Here is a 16,314-nt window from a genome sequence, read left to right as displayed (position 1 = left end):
TTAAATGATTAAGGGGCAATTGGGTCATTTCCCCACAACCCAAATCGTCCATAACACAACTTAGGGCATCTTTTAGGGAATTATTTGCTCTTTTTCTCAAAATCACTCTCAAGAAAACCTTGCCCTTTCCCCAAGAACAAATTCAACTCCTTATTACTCAAGAAATGAAGAATTCAAGCTCCCCAAGTTCAAAAACCTTCAAGATAGCATGAAGAACATGGTTTTTTTCCCAAATTAAGAAGCTTAAGGTATGTGGGATCATCCATAAGTCTATTTCACCCATGGAGCCCAAAAACCCTCTTTTGGTTTAATTTATGAGCTTATCCATGTCTAACATGAAATGAGTCCATGAATATCTTGTTAATTCACTTACAAGTTATGGCTACATGTGTTTCCAAGTAGAATGATTCAGATCATCCTTCGAGTGTTGCAATTCCCATGTCATGTTCAATTGATTTCAGGATAAATCCGAAAACTATGAAATTTTGCCGTGTAATCCTGTTGTTTCCTCATTTTTGGTACTTTCCATGTTCAAATTCATATTTCCCACATGTCTGATGAAATGTTTAAGTTTTGGGTCTTTTAACCATGATTACATACTTCAATATTTCAAGTTTGATATTGTATTTTCTTTTCAATCATTTAGTGTCGGTGGGCTATGAGCATCGGATACCTACATGTTTTACATGATTTTTGTTTTTCAAATAACAAGTCAGTCCGATCATGGTTTTGATATCATATTTAGAACACCATGATCATGTTTAGCATTATCAGTTTATATGTTATAATTACCTCAGAATCTGTCTACACTGTTATTTTTAGAATACCATGTTCTAAGCTTATCAGTTATCAGTGTATGCAGCAATTTGTATTTCAGTGTCTTTCAGTTGGGTGTAGGATTTTGCACCGAGTGGGAAGTATGGGTTAAGTGCATCCTAATTCCCCATAAACTACGTGCCACCATAGGTTTATGTTTATGGGCCTCGTCAGAGAGTGATTCCGCTTACCAAATATGGGCTTAGCTTAGTGGTCACTGCAGTTCAGATTCTTCTCCGATGGCAAGGATAGAACAGCCCTCCTCAATGTGGGTCAGATGTTTGACTCCATGATAGCACACTTGGCTTATGTTAGTTTCATGATAACTCCCACAGTGTCAGTCAGTATTTCAATATATCTTCGTTCAGGTTTAATTGACCAAGTGTATAGATTATCGTTTAATTAGTTACATAGATTTTAGTGTTTGAAATTAAAGATTTTTCTCAGAAACATGTTTATACTTGGTCTTGTATTCTCAGATATTACAAGTTTATACATTCATGTTAAGTTAACCATGCATTTCAGCAAGCCTTCTTCACATAAACCAGTACATTCAAAGTACTGACCGCGTACTTTTCTTTGTGTTATGTTGTTTTATAACATTCGTTTGGACGCACAGTTTCCTGACCATTCCTAGAAATCTCACTATTACTCAGCAATAGTAGTGGTGAGTCCTCATCCATCAAGGGTATGATATGTTTTTCCAAGTTATTTCAGTATTTCCTTATGTTCTTCCAGTTGGAAATATCTGGGGGATTGTACCATCAACTCCTTAGGTTATTAAAGGCTTTCAGACAATCAGTTAGATAGTTAGACAGTCAGTCAATTTTTTTAGTATTATCAGTTGCTCAGAAAAATAGTTTGATTCCTAGTATTTTATTAGATATTTCAGAGTTGTTCTTATTGCATATTTCAGTATTCAGTTTTACAGTAACTTGTCCGCTTATGTCCGCTCTTGTATTATATTATTACTTTACTCAGTGCTTACAACAAGTACCAGCTCATGGGTTATCTTGTCGCTCTGGTGGTCGTAAGCAACGTTGTCATGACTAGAGGGTAGCCTCAAGTCGTAACATAGTCAAAATATCTAAGCCACGAGTTGGATAATTCTTCTCATAAACCTTCAACTGTCTAAAGGCATAAGCAACCACCTAATTATGCAGCATCAACACATAATCCAAACCAATCCAGAACACATCACAATAGATGACAAGATCCTTAGTACCCTCAGGTAGAGTCAAGGCCAAAGATGAAGTCAACTTATTTTTTAACTTCTCAAAACTACCCTCATAAGCATTAGATCACAAGAACTTCATCTTCTTCGAAGTCAACTTGGTCAATGGAGAAGAAATAGAAGTGAAACATTCTATGAACCTCCTATAATAACCAGATAAACCCAAGAAGCTCCAAATATTGACTGCATCATGGGCCTAGGAAACTTCTTAACCATAACAACTTTCTAAGGATCCACCATGATCCCTTCACTAGACACGACATGACCCATAAATGTAAAAGCGTTCAGCCAGAATTCACATTTAGAGAACTTAGCATACAACAGCTAATCAACATTTAGTAAGATGATCGGCATGATTCCCTACACTCCTAGAGTACACCTAATATCATAAATTAATACAATCACAAACAGATCTAGAAACTAATAAAGACCCTATTCATCAAATTTATAAATGTCGTCGGGGAATTAGTCAAACCAAATGACATAAACAAGAACTCAAAATGCCCATACCTTGAATGGAAATTTATTTAAGGATATCCATGCTGTTGAGCGTATTTATTCGTCTAAGCACCATAACTTACCATGTTTTAGCTAAGTTTTGAGGATAAAATACATAATTCTTGCACTTTGTCTATTTTTAGTTAAGTGAGCTGACCTATATGATTAGTATGCTTTTCAGGTACTAATGAGGAAGATTACGACACTTTGGGGACTTGTGGATAGCAAAGGAAACTTTACATAAAAGGAAAGCTACTTTTGGACTGAATGTGATATATGGGAACATTTTCCTGGGCAAAATCAATATTTTTACATAGTTAAGGATGTAGTAGCAATATATTAGAGAAGGATGCTATTAAAAGCCTGATGGCTAAATTTTTCGGGATTCATTTATTCTGTATTATTTTGAAAACAAGAGAAAGCGGCTTAGCTTGAGGAGAAAGAGAGAGAAATGTTTTTCTCTCTAATTTTCGCTATTCATCTTCTCCACCAAGATCGTTCTAAGTTTTGGTATGATGAATATTTATATTGTGATTTTCATTTTATTCATGAGTAGCTAAGTTTATTTGTTAGGGTTATGGAAACCCTGTAGTATACTTTTATTGCTATGGGTTTTTGAATTTATGATGTGTTAATTCACTTATATCATTACTCTCTTCGTTATGATTGAATTCTCGTGGTTACAAACATAGGGAATGTGCCATTATAGGTTAGGAGCTTCTTGTACCATTGCCTACGCTCAAATTTTGGCGATAGGTCAGGTACCGTCTATGTCAACATAGGCGATAGGTTAAGCGCCGCTTGTATCATTGCCTATGCTCACTGCCTCACTTAGGCGATAGGTTAGGCGCTGCCTATGTCAACTTAGGCGATAGGTTAGGCGCTGCCTATGTCAACTTAGGCGATAGGTTAGGCGCCGCCTATGTCAACTTAGGCGATAGGTTAGGCACCGCCTATGTCAACATAGGCTATAGATTAGGTGCCCCCTATGTCATTGCCTATGCCCACTGGCTGGTAACTTCGCTACTTGTTTTGTAAGAAAAATAGTAACAAATAAATTTTCTATTTGCTCCAATGATGATCTCTATGCAGGTGGCGTGACTCCTAATGTAGATGAGAAGTACTACTAGCCAGGTTCTTTATCTTGTTATTTTCACTGGGGACAGTGCTGAGCATAAGTGTGGGGTGGATGGTTACTTTTCTACTTGTTTTGTAAGAAAATAGGACCTTCTCCTTAGTATACTTCTTGATAGGATTAGTTATTTTGTTTATTTCATTTTGTTAGTCATTTAGTCATAATTAGGTGCTTTTCTCGATGATGGATGGATGACAACTGCCTTAATAGAAAATTAGTCATTTATTTGCATGTAACTGTTCTTCTGGGTCACATGACATTATAACCAAAGTATGTGATGGATCATTACGTTTGAAACACCTAGGATCTAGTTGTGACTCTTGTTGTAATTGTTGGGTTTAATTGAATTCATGTAATTGTTTGGTCAAGAATCTATAATGCTCCTAATTGAGTTGACCATGTGCAATGAGTGTGTAAGACTATTATATATTACATATTGCAACTGATGGTAGAACTTTCCTGGTATGTATGCAAAGTGAAATAAATATTGTAAGTTTACGAGATGATTTAGGCATTTCTTTGATAGTCATTGTTCATACATTCTTTTGACCTACCTTTGTACATTATCTTAGATAGCCCAGCTGAGCCTTGAGCTTGTTCTTTTGTTAGACTTATATGTAGCCTAATCCATTCTTTAATAGACCGTAATTTGATCCAAAAAGATCCTAAGCGCTTTAATGTAAAATCATTGTGAGTTAGGAGTTTGAGAATAAGAGGAAAAAGGTGAAATTGATTCCCCAAAGTCTAGTTATTTGCGTGAGCAATTGATGTGGTTAGGAGTAGCTAAAATTTTTGAAAAAGTTCAAAATTTTATCCTGGACATGTTACAATGAACCTGTTTTGGCCCTGGTTGTTCTTGGACATTGTGCACCTCAACTAAGGCAAATTGCTTAAGTCGAGGGTAGCTATTATAGAGGTGCGTAATGTGAAAAGGGTGCAAAAAAAATATTTGAAAGAGTTGCATAGTCCCACCATAGTGTTATTAATTAAGCTTAACGAGTTGGGGTGAAAAGCAAATCTGTGAAGATAGAAGAAGTGGAAATTGGTTGTTTGAGATTGATCTTAATTGCATAATGTAGTGTATTAAAGTGCTTAGGGAAAATAGTCACTATTTCTAGCCAAAATAGTTCCTACCCATCCTTTAGCCTGCATTACGGCCCGTAAAAGACCTATTTGATCCTAATCTTAGTATTCTGATATTAGTGGAGTATTACACTAAGGGCAAGCATATGATCATCAGTTATAATTAGAGAATTCTTTGTGAGAGTGAGCGCAACTTGATTCTTGTACCCATTTTGTTAGAAATTGCATGATTGTGAGTGATTATGGGTAACTTTCTTGTTGTGACGGCACATGGTTGATGAAGGTTGGGTAATTTATATGATTGTTTTTTTCTTGAACGATATGCATGAAATTGCCAACTTAATGAGTCTATTCTTGAGGGTAGGTTATATATAGGAATGATTCCTGAAGCTACTTCTTGTTCATAATTGTTGTGTGAGCCTATTCGAGCATCTTGTCTTCCATTGTGGTTGCTAAGGCTTGTGTAGTATGCAAAAATAGATATGTTGTTTGAGGACGAACAAAGCATTAAGTGTGGGGTGGTGATGTTAGGCGTATTTATACGTCTAAGAACCATAACTTACCCATGTTTTAGCTAATTTTTTAGGATAAAATACATAATTCTTGCACTTTATCTATTTTTAGTTAAGTGAGCTGACCTATGTGATTAGTATGCTTTCCAGGTACTAATGAGGAAGATTCCGACACTTTGGGGACCTGTGGGTAGCAAAGGAAACTTTACATAAAAGGAAAGCAGCGTTTGGACTGAAAGTGATATATGAGAACTTTTTCCTGGGCAAACTCAATATTTTTAAGTAGTTAACGATGCAGTAGCAATATATTAGAGAAGGATGCTATTAAAAGCCTGATGGCTAAATTTTTAGGGATTCATTTATTCTGTATTATTTTGAAAACAAGAGAAAGCAGCTTAGCTTGAGGATAAAAAGAGAGAAATGTTTTTCTCTCTTATTTTCGATATTCATCTTCTCCACCAAGATCGTTCTAAGTTTTGGTACGATGAATATTTATATTGTGATTTTCATTTTATTCATGAGTAGCTATGTTTATTTGTTAGGGTTATGGAAACCCTATAGTATACTCTTATTGCTATGGGTTTTTGAATTTATGATGTGTTAATTCACTTATATCATTACTCTCTTCGTTATGATTGAATTCTCCTGGTTGCAAACATAGGAAATGTGCCATTACAGCAATAACTTATTCGATAGAAAAGTTACTATTTGGAAAAGAGAGTAGTGACGAGAAAATAGGGTTTCCGACCTCTATTTTACACGTTAAGGCATTAGCAGGATTAACTACTTAGAGAGTTCGTATGATTGGTTGTACACTTTGGATTCAAGAGAACTAAGGTGAATTAATCCTTGATGGTTGAGAAACACTTGGATTTAGAATTAGAATAGATCTCTCTATAAGTGCATGCATGTATAAATCCTTATTACTCATAGTTAATAGGGAAGTAAAAGCTACAAGGTGGACATAATCCTAACTTGTCATTCTCTCTGATCAAATATTAATACACATATTGCTTCATTGTTATATTCTAACTATCATTTCAAATTTAAACCAAAACCCCCCATTCAGGAACCTTTGACCAACAGTCCACTAACAACTACAATACTTAGTAACACAGTATTCCCTGTGGGATTCGACACCCAACCTAGTTGGGTTCTAGATTTGACAGCGACCGCTTACTCTCTCGTAAGAAAGATGTAATTTGGGTGTATCAATCCACCACCCTAATCTTTAACTGATGATACTCGGATCAAAGGTCGATTTTAGAGAAGAACTTAGCACCCTCAAGATGATTCAACAACTCATGTGTACTCAAAAGAGGTACTTATTCTTTGTCGTGACCTTATTCAAATATCGGTGATCAATACATATTCAAAGGGAACCATCCTTCTACCGCATGAATAACACAGGTGCAACCTACGGAGACACACTAAGACGGATATATCCCTTATCCAAAAGATCCCTTCAATGCTCCTTAAGCTCCTTTAATTCAGTCAGTACCATTCTATATGGGGGAATAGCTATAGGATGAGGGTTCAGAATAAGATCAATACAAAAATCAAAATACGAAAATCAATCTCCCACTTGGGTGGAATACCAAAAAGGTCATCAGGGAAGACCTCAGGAAATTCATTCACCACAAGATAGAATGCAAAGAAGAACCCTCGGAGTTAGAATCTTTAACCTACCCCAGATGATAGATACACCCCTTGGAGATCATTCTACGAGCTCTAAGATAGTATATGAACCTCCTCTTAGGAGCTAGGTAACAACCCTCCCACTCAATAACCGTGTTATTAGGGAAATTAAAGATGACCTTACGGGTCCAACAGTCTAACAAAGCATAGCATGAGTGTAACCAGTCCATCTCTAAAATAACATAAAAGTCAACCATGTCTAACTCTATCAAGTGTATCAGAGTTTCCCTACTACCAACAGATACCACACACCCCCTATAGACTCTTATGATAAGCACAGAGTCTCCAACCGGGGTAGAAATGGAAAAAGTGTTTGACAAATACTCAGGATCAAAATCAAAATACGCAGCCACAAATAGGCTCACATAAAAAATAGTAGACCCCATATCAAGAAAATAGTACACATCTAAGGAAAAGAGTTTCAACATACCAGTAATGACATCGGGATATGCCTTGGAGTCCTAACGATAAACAAGAAAATTTAAGCAATTCTGGCTAGTGTTGGTACCAGAAGCAAAGCCAGCACCCTTTGTTGCAGAAGCTGATGCAGAGGAAACAAGAACTTTGTTGGCTACAGAAGCAACCCTAGAAGGACAATCACACTGCATATGGACATTTTGACCATAACTAAAATATTAGTTTCACCACTTCTCACACTGGCCATGGTACAATTGACCACAAAATATTCAAGGGGGATATAATGGAGCAGAATGAATCCTACCAGTATAAGATTAGGCACTTTGTCCTATACCGTCCACCATGCTAAGAGAAATGATCACCCAATGGATTCAGGTAAGGAGTACTAGCGGTAGAGAGAGAACTAGAACTTCCCTACTTCTTCTTAGGCCACTTTTCCTATCTGTACCACTCTACCGCTGGCCATCACCCTAATCAGAAAATCTAAACTTCTTAATTTTCCACTAACCAAACTTATCTTGCTTCTTATTTTCTTCCTCAACCTGCTGTATATAAACCACAAACCAAGAAATATCCATATCCTTGTTCAACAAAGCATCCTTACTCTCCAAAACTAACTCACAAGACAACATAGAAGGAAACTTACATATTATAGCTCTCATGCTAGACACCAACTCTGGAGCATACCTGGACAACTAACGGAATTTCAAAGCATATCCCTTGACTATCATTCTTCCTTGCTTGAAGTTAACAAATTTCTCTTATTTTGCCTCTCTCAACTACTAAGTAAAGGAGACGTCCAATAGGCACTAGAAAAGTCATCCCAAAAACAAAATCAACATCACTTCCCCTAGACTGTTCCCACTCTTCGTACCATTGGTATGCCACACTCTTCAATGGGTAGGCAATAAACTACACACCTTCAACATTTGATGTATGCATAACTCGAAAGATCTTCTCCATCTTATCAATAAAAGATTAAGGATCCCCCTCAACCTTAACACCATTATAAGTTGGAGGACTTAACCTCATGATTGACCAATCTTTGTGGCCTCCAAAGATGGTATAATAGACCCACCACACTAAGATTAAGATTCTACAAGTTGAGCCAACAAATGAATAGACAAATAAAACTCAGCATTCATGATATCTATCTGAGGAGCTCGAGGAGGGCTAGAGGGGACCGGTGGAACTCCAGGAGGGAAACAGAAAGTTGACCCCTACGCCGAGTTTGCACCCAATAAGTAGGGCATGTCCAATCAATAATATCCCCTAGTGGAATAGAGGAGTACCTATGAGCTTCAGATCATCTGTGAGGCCTGGTCTAAAAAAACTGAACAAAAAAGAATTAGAGAAATCCAAGACCTTAGACTCTATATCTCGAAGTAAGACAACAAGATAAGGAAACATTCCTAAATGTATTATAGCCTCTCTCTTATTGGTGTGGCACACTACAAACCCATAAAAGAGACTCTACTTGACACAACTTTGTGGATACCTATTTGACCACGAACCTAGGCTCTGATATGAACTTTGTCATGACCTAAACTAGGGCTTAGCCGTGATGGGTATCTCAAGTGCCACATGGACCGGAGATCACCCCGTTCACCTAGCCTATTCAACTCAACAACCTCAAATGTTGGATAAATTCAAAACATACAACAAGATAGAGAAAAATGAGACTAATCATAACTTATGGAATGTCTAAACCAATCCACCATAAATGATGCACCCAAGTCTACAGTAATCCAATAAAGCCTCTACAAATCTGAAGTCAATAATAAGTCGGGACATACCCCAAAAATAGCCAAAAACAAAGTCTAAACAAGTTTAAGGCATAGAATATAAAGACCATGAAATTAAGCCTTCCAAAATATGGAAGCTCATCACTTCACTGTCAACTCTTGAATGACTCAAACGCCTGATCACTACACAGGAATAGTAGAAAATGCTCTGGGACTTGCATCACATGCGGATATAGCATCTGGAGATGTTTAGCAGTTGGAGTGCTAGCATCTAACCTAGGGATAAAAGATAAACTAATGTCATCATTTGAAACCAAGTAAATAATCATATGTAATAACATATATATATTAATATATATATATCATATTAGGATAGGGAAAAAGGCTTAGTATGTATTTTGAAAACCTTAACCTGGGATATGTAGCATAACCATCATATAAAAAGGCACCTACGGGCTATATAGGCTCAACTCTCACCTAGCTAGAAGGCCCTTAGTACATGTAGCCATATGAACCAGAGAATATCTATAACTGTATATGCCATTATAGGGGACTTGAACCTCCTGGCATAATCAAGGTGAACTAAGCACCAATATATACAATATGGAGTACTCAAACCTCCCATTCATGTATCAATTCAGGGGACTTGAACCCCTGGTCATATAGACTCCCGCACCGACTAGAGCGGTTTCTAGGGTTAGTCCTTCGAACTCCACTTTTATGGCTCGACTATACTTCCCATTTTAAAGACAAAGTAAAATATTCATTACACATATACACAACCATTAATCTAATTAATTACCAAAGTTATACCATTGGTATCTTCATACCAACCCCCACTTACAAGCTTACAATATGACATAACTATTATCGATCAACTTTGGGGCTCAAACTTATTGTCTTAACTAAGACATCAATTCAATTCAAGATATAAGGACTCAAACCCATTTATCTAACTAAACTACCAAGGTTACAATTTATATCAATTTATTTCCAATAAGGTCTTCATAAAAATATTTACCCATTGCCTGATAACGCTCAACTTATACATCAATTTATTAGAAGGCAGTCGTCGTTAATATATTTACCCAACTTTGGAGTCGGGGTCGAATCCACAGGGAAGAATATGAGTGGCGATTAAACTAGTTTGAAACTAAAGCTACAAGTTAAATTCAAAAAAATGATATGAAAAGATAAAATGGGGGTTTAGGTTTAACAAGTTGTTGTTTGTCACTTTACTTTTGGTGTTTGTAAATCAAGAGTTTCTGAAATAACAAAAATTATGTTCACTAGGGCTTCCGGTACATGACAGATGCTAAAAGTGGTTCAAGATTCTCACGGTGGGTAGGATAACAAGCTATCTTTATCAATGTTATGCTTAAATGTCTATTGACCTACTTAAGCATTTAATTCCCTACTCCTTTCGGACCTAGGGAATTTCTATTTATTGCCCAGATGTTACCTCAGGTTAACCAACGTTGTTACAACACTGATTATTAAACAAAGTATTTCTGAGTCCTTGTAAATAATTCACTTCCTACTATATTTGATTTCTTTCTCAAGAAAATCAAAGTAGGTGTGTCTACTGTTTGCAACCAATAGATGTTAATTAAAACCTCAGAATTATCAAGAATTCTTACCACTTTTTGAATCTTGAACACTTAGTACCTTATGAAGACATAACCCTTGATTCCATAACTCAGGTTAATAAAGTTTAGCCACTCATGATGTAATGAGCGAAACACATAATTGGATTCATGATTTGAAATATAAACTTATAGAGATGAATAATAACTAGTGAATCTTAGATTAGATCACAAAGAAAAGTCCCAGAATAAGGATAATAATCTCTTCAAAGCATTTGCTTTTTCAAGCCAAGAAATTTAGAGAGAAAATATCAAAAGTATTTTAAAACTCAAGTGCCAAATCCCTAGAAAAACCCTAAACAATGCTTTTTATAGTTAATACTAAATAAGAAAATAAAATCACAATGTCAAGAAAATCCTTCGGAATAGGTAAAGGCATTTGTGATGGCGTGTTAGGGTCCTGACGACTTATCAGGAATGTCGTCAGGCCCTTCAGCATTCTTGGCATCTTCTGCTTTAACTGACGACAAAGCTTGACAACTTATCAGATACATGATAACATACTAGAAGTTTCGTCACTTCTTCATTCAAAATTTGATTCTCTGCCTACACTTGACGGCAACTCTAATGCCTTATCATAGTTGTGATGACACATCAGAAATACTGTCATAGTTTCACTTTAATCCTTCTAATTCAGTAACACCTGACGTGATTTCTAATAACTTATCACAGGGCTGAAGACTTACTAGGAATGTTATCTGCCAAACTTCCAGTTCATTTTGCATCAATTTTCAGCTCTTTTGCTTCCATTTTCTTAAATTTCCCTTGCATCATGAATTTTACTACAATATCAAAGTAAAATAATTAAAAACAACAAAAGTTGCTTAAGACTTCACAATTATTCTCAGTTAAAAGCTTTAAATATGTTAACGTCTACTCACACATCATTGGACACATTCATAGGACAATGCCTTAGTTCAAAACACAATTCATATGTGACAAGATTTTTCTCATTGAAATTTTCACAAATAGGTTGAGTGTATACCATTATCAAACTATTATTTCAAGCCAAAAACCATCAAGTTAGGTCTAACTATGACCCCTTCAATTAAATCACAATTCCCAAGCACCCATATATGTAAAACCCTTATTAAAGCATGTATAATCATAATTTAAGACATGAGAAAACAATACTCAATATTAGGAATTCAAACCCTCAACCATGGTTTTTTGAAACCACCATTAATGATCCATGAACAACTTTTAGAACACATGATTTAAGTAAAATAACAATGAGGGAAGAGTCATATGCCTAGTTACAAAGATTCACAAAGAGATTTCTATCCTTAAGCCTCCAGATGACTACCTTGAAGAAACCCTAGACCAATCTCCTTAAGAGGTTTCTAGAGAGTTTTAAGAGTTTTTTGATCTTTTCCAGTGAAGAATTACAGGCCAGAAAGTGTTGTAAAATGTGGGGTCTTAAGGGCTTAGGGTGGGAATTATTCAAAATATCCTCAGCTTAAAAACTATTAAAAGAACATAGAAGGGTACGGTTGGACCCCTTCAACTCGTATCCATATCATACGAGTGGTACCCTGAACCTATAACTTGATCGAAAAGTTGGACACCATATTTTGTCGAACATACGACTACTTAGCCTAACTTATACCATTACCATATGACTAGTACCCTTCAAGTCATACCCTAAGCAGAAAATCAAAGGTTAGACACTAACAATATATGGTTTGGAACTATGCCTCTCATATCATGAACATATGACTAACATGGAGTATTTTCATACCTTTAAAAGAACATAGTCAATATCACACTGGCCTATAGATGAATAGGTTCCTAAAACTATAACCACATCATACGACTAGTAGTGTATGTGTCGTATGATGATCAGAAGGCTCAAAACTAAAGAAATTTACAAGGTCCAAAGTTTGGGGTGTTTCACTAGTGCAAAGATGAAGTAATGAACCTTTGCAGACTCCCTCATGGCACGAAGCCTAAGCGAACTACTCCCTTCTCAATGCATAACCTCTTTTTGGTCCAAAACCTTACCCCAATGTAGCCAAACTCTTTTTAAAGTGTTTTATAATCAAGGTAGGGTGGTGTAGGCTCTATTAAGATGGTTTATAGACACCATAACACCTGGGGTATTGTATTATTAGTTGATACTAGGCCTATTTCTCTTATTAATAATAATAGTATGTTAGGTTAGCAAGTTATATCAGATGACATAGTTGAGGAATTCCTTACTTGGTAGTATGTTTTACTAGATTGGTTCAGAGATATCAATCTCTAGAAGTTCAAATAGTATGAGATGAGCCTTCTAGGGCTCAAGGCCTTATTGGCTTCAGTTTTAGTTATCACCTTCCTAGATGAGAGACTAGGGTGTGTGTTAGATATTATATTTGGATATTTGCTAATCAGTAGGTATGGTTTTGACACTTGATCGTGGTGTTTTAACTTATATACCAAGAAGATAGCCATGGATTTTTTGACTCGCTTACGGTGTGCATTTTGGGATTAGATTCCATTTAGGGCATTGTGATTGGTTGGTTATGATTACTTACTACCTACTAGTTTAATTTTCCTTTAGACTAGAAAGGTTAGGCTATATTGATACTCAAGGGATGGTTTATTTGCATAAAGTGTCAGTTCCTACCACTTTTAACTATGGTTCTTAGTTCATGTTAGGTTTTTGGATGTCTACTCAAAGTGAGATAGGGTATTGGTCTTAGAACCAGTTGCACCCATAGATCAATGGTCCTTCAGGGTAAACCATTCAAGCTTTGGATGTTATATTTTAAGCCAGTGTTGTTGATTTAAAGTGCCATTAGTCTATTTTTTTGGCCTAAGGGGAGATCAGTTATATTAGCCCTGCCATTTGAATATTCAGTCCATTTCAAGGCATTACAGATATGAGAAACCATACAAATTTTTGATGGGTTCATTTTATCCTTTTGAGGTTAGGTTATGGGACACTTATCATTGTATAGTTATATGGATAAGATTGAGATATTTTTGTTGGGATTATGTGTAGTTCATAGCAAGCAGGTGATTTATGATAATTGGAAAATACTGGACATAGATCTTACGGTTAGTGATCTGGTTTAAAAGTTATCTTACATATAGCCATATCGAACGTTCACCCTATGTTACTTATATCTAGGTAGCATCAGTATATTTTGATTGAGTTTAACGTGCTTCAGTAGGGTTTGGTTCAGTTTGATGGAATTTGCATACGAGGGGGGATTGGTTGTTATCCTTAGTGGATAGGTGAGAAATTTGAGATCGAGGTGATTTCTTTAGTTAAGCTTCTGTAGAGGTTTTGTTCAGTCAAGGAAAGTGTTTGGGGAGCCTAGCAGGGCTTGTAGACCTAATATCCACATCTCTTTGAGCAGTTAGTCCCTTTTTGTTTCTTGACTTTAAAGAATGAAAATCCTTTTAGTAGTTGATATTTTAATGGCCCTTCATGTCATTTTTGAAATTGTGTTTTGAGCTTTCTCATTGTTTCCACAGGTCATTTATAACTTATCGGGATAGGTTGTTCAATTCCCCGGTAGTTTATTAGAGAATTTTATTAATATCGAATATCACCTAAAATATTTAATTTAAATTAGAATTTAAAATTCTTTAGTTATGATATAATTCTGTATGTATTTATTTAAAAGAATTTTATAATCATTACATTTTAATAAAGATAGTAAATCTTTTTATGCTGTACAAATTATTATATTAGGTAGTCTTTATTCATCGTAATTTTCTATTAATTGTGATATAGTCAAAATATTATATTTATTTTACCACAAACCTAGCATATATATATATATATATATAATAGGGTAGAAGTATTTTATGGTATGCCGCCTCTCATCCAAGTGGAAATAGAGGGAGTTGACAACAAATGTCAAAGTGTATTGGTGGTATTGAATTGTTTCAAATATATCCAAATCTTTGTAAAAAAAAGTAACATATATATATATATATGTATATATATTGACCATTTATTTTGGTGGCAAACATTTTGAACGTGGCATGCATGTGCGTTTCTATCTTGACAATATCGTTGATGTCTTTCTCTTCGTTACAAATACACAACTATATTTATATATATACATATATATATATGTGTTTGTGTTTTGTATTTAATTCATTTCAATTCTACCATACTCTCCATACATAAAAATATGTAACATAGATTTTTCATATATTTATTTGTTATAGGGGAGAGGGAATTGTGGAGGAACGATATGGAATGATTTCATAGGCCATCAAAAAAAATCAGTTATCTATGTCAAGTTATGTAAGCTCAAACTAGTATGAAGTATTGACATATGAGGATTATTCCAAATTCTAGGAGGTTATTGATGTAACGTCTTTCTAAGATTGAGAGTAGGACAACATTCTGTGGTCTTTCGAGGCTACTATTCAATGCCCTATAATATATCGATATGTCAATAGGAAAAGAGAGTAATTAGGGTTATCCTGATAGTAAATAGCAGCCAACTAAGACATACTAGTCTCATTCCAAAGTACTATCCGTAATCTACACTAAAGGTTCATAGTCTAATCCCAATATCGCAGAAAAATACAAATATCCCTAGCCTTAAACTATCACTATAGTAGTTATATAAAATTAAGGTACAAGCTAATGGTCTACTCTAAACGTTTCCTAAAGATGGTCAGAAACATTGAAAAGGCTAAGATAATCTAAAGTCTATCCCAAAAACCCAACCCCGCATGCAATTCATACTATAAAAAAATATCATAGAGCAAATTCTATAAGAAGGTTGACCTCCCATCGGACATTAGGTTAGTGTTCTTTTCTCTTGAGAAGTGGTGATCTCTATTTATGGATACTTGAGTGATTGCATATAGTGTGTATACTGGTGATGGTATGCACCTCCACACATGAACTAGTATTCAATGTGGTACGATTCCAAGGAAAAACATTGATTTCACTATTATTTTCTTTAAAAGGGGATTATTTCTCATTGTCTATACATTAACTATTTATCAAATTAGAAATCATACCACCCTTGCTATTAGATAACTACTTTAATACTAAGATGCAATATTTATGCTCCGGTTTGAGAATGAGCACTGGCTATATTTACACCTTATTATGGATTTTCTCTATCATTTTTAGAAAAATTTGGCTTTGTTTTTACCCACTATTTCTGACTTTGACATAGATTTTGGAGAGATTTTATTGATGCATTGGTTTTCGAAAGGGAAAAGTAAATCATTTTAGACCCAGTTCAAGTTTGGGCACCTATCATATTCATAATTATTTAGAATATTACTTGAAATTATTGGGTTGGGATCCTATAGTGCATACAAATATCTCGAGTCCCATATAGGTCCTTTCATTTATGAGCCACAGTGACAGAGGAGAAATGTTGCCCATAGGTCCTACCTTTGTAAGCCACAAGGCTAGGGGAGGTGTATATACTTTGGTTAGACATGGAACTCATCTTATATCACATTACTTAATTTTTTATTTCACTCATTAACATTGTTAGAATGATTATTGTTATGTACATGTCGTGCTTATGAGGGTCGATTGGGTTATTTTTTT

Source organism: Capsicum annuum, chromosome 7 (assembly GCF_002878395.1).
Source record: "Capsicum annuum cultivar UCD-10X-F1 chromosome 7, UCD10Xv1.1, whole genome shotgun sequence".
Classification (NCBI taxonomy): domain Eukaryota; kingdom Viridiplantae; phylum Streptophyta; class Magnoliopsida; order Solanales; family Solanaceae; genus Capsicum; species Capsicum annuum.
The sequence above is the reverse complement of the archived record's forward strand: the minus strand, read 5'-3'. Positions refer to the sequence as shown.